We start from the raw sequence: 2391 nt of genomic DNA, 5'->3' as shown, positions 1-2391 counted from the left end.
ATTCTTAGTTGGCTCTTGTGAGAGATTAATGGAATATCCCATTACGGGGGAGTGATGTGCTTTGTGCACCTCACAATCCTATAAATGTGTGTACATGAGTAATACCATCTAGTATTGATATTTCAAGATTATCTAGTTGCTATGTGGTATGTCTTCTCATGAGAAATTCAAATTCTAAATTGTCCATTAATTATCTCTTGTTGGATCCTCTTATTGCCTCTTGTTAAGTTTTCTTCATTGGTATCGCATTATGGGGGAGTAATATGTTATGTATATTACTAGCCTAGAAATGTGTACATTTGAGATTTTGTCACCTAGTGTTGATATTGTATATTATCTTGTTCCTAGGTGGCATGTTAGCTCTACAAGTTGTAATTTGCTTGTGTTTGGTGTGAAGATGATGTTGGATATCCTTGCTATCTACCAACGGGAATTATTTCCAAATACTTCTTGTCTCATGACAATTGGTACTCACTTATGCGTGGTAGAAATTATTGATCATATTTACATTGGCCTTTGCTTTTATTTGCCTTATCTCGTGCCTAGGATTGTGTCAACTCCCATTGTTTTCCATACCACTTGTGTATCTTGTTATTTTCTTGACCTTGTTTAGTGTTTTCTAGATATAGTGAAAGTGGTGATCCCACCTTGTGCATTTTGTATTCAAATGCAAATTCTCTATAATGCACTAGTCTTGGGGTAGCTATCCTATTTTCTATAAAACACTCATCTTGTGATCCATATTTAGTGTGTGTTGGTGGATGGCAAGTCGTTTCTTTTGGTACTTTGTGCCAACATGAAACTTTGTAGAGAGCTTGGTTTGTTTGGAACCATCCTCTCCTTTGGGAGTTTGACATCCTTTTGTGTGTATTCCAATGGATATCTTATTCCTTGATGTATCTTTTAATGATATCTTCCAAGTGATGATTTCTCCATTTGGTATCCTTTTCACTTGGTTTTTTTTCCTTTTTTTTGGTTTCGGTTCTTGAAAGTCTTGAGCATGCATTTTAACTTCATGTAGTTCCTTTGGCATGCTTTCTTTCTTTGACCCAATATATAGTGGAAACTCCACCAAGTCTCAAATTGGATGAGATGTGCATGTGATTCATTTTCATATCTATATGCACACATCTATGTGGAGTTTGTCCTATGTATTGTTGGTTCTCTAACTCTTTGGTCCCAATGAGTTTGGGTACCATTTTGTTTGTGTTGTTATTCTAGGAACAATTGGAGATGCATTGGATACTCGGCTCATTCAAAAGGAAGGTGTTGTCACCATGTGCTTAATGGAGTCAAGCTAGGATGATCAATGAACTACTTTCTACCTTCAATTGGTATATACTACATCCTTCCAATGCTATCTCGGTGTCAGGACCCCGACTCAATGTCACATCGATCTAGCATGTAACACCTCATATCACTTTGCGGCCTCACGCACGGTATTCCCACGGGTGTCGCCTTACCTTTGCCCGGGACCGTTTGCGTCTTTTGGCACACGTATATGATAGTGTCGCTAGCATCCATATGATAAGGAGCCCGGGCTGACATGGCTAGTCGTAAACCCAAAGTGGCACAGACTTACAGGGACAGGCATCCATGACCCAGCATCGAACGTGTCGGTCATCAGCGAGCGAATCCAGGCTGTAGCACTGGGCTAGCAGGACTCCGGTGAACCGGGCTGTAGCGGGCTAACAGGACTCCGGTATTCATCGCGTGACATTTCCCCGAAGGGACAGACACAGGAACGAAGAAGGACACATGCCGGCCAGCCTAAGTGTTCCGGAGCAGCATCAAGCTACCATGGCTCAGTGGAAACACTAGGAGACATTTCCCGGTAAGAGAGGCTACTAAGGATAAACAACTAGATAGCCAGATCCCACACATACCAAGCATTTCAATAACATACACACAATATGCTCGATATGTGCAAATGCAACATGGCATCACAACATGACTCTACGACACAAGTAATTTATTCAATAGGCTCCGAGGAGCGAGATATTACAAACATAGGTCTCATGACCCAACATTCAGAGTATACAAGTCAAAGCACAAGCGGAAGCTATCATGTCTGAGTACAGACAACTATAAATGAAAAAGGCTGAGAAGCCTGACTATCTACCAGATACTGCCGAGGGCACAAGATCGTAGCTGAGGTAACAAGCTAAACGTCGAAGTCCAAGCGGAACTACTAGTGAGACTGAAGTCTCTCTGCAAAAACATAAAATAGGCAAACGTGAGTACAAATGTACCCAGCAAGACTTACATCAGAACTAACTACATATGCATCATTATCAACAAAGGGGTGGTGGGGTTTAACTGCAGCAAGCCAGCTTTGACTCGGTGGCTATCCTAAACTACGACTGCAAGCGACTCTTTTGAGGTGGCGCA

This window comes from Triticum dicoccoides, chromosome 3B (genome assembly GCF_002162155.2).
Source record: "Triticum dicoccoides isolate Atlit2015 ecotype Zavitan chromosome 3B, WEW_v2.0, whole genome shotgun sequence".
In the NCBI taxonomy this organism is placed as follows: Eukaryota; Viridiplantae; Streptophyta; class Magnoliopsida; order Poales; family Poaceae; genus Triticum; species Triticum dicoccoides.
This window is presented reverse-complemented; position numbering follows the sequence as displayed.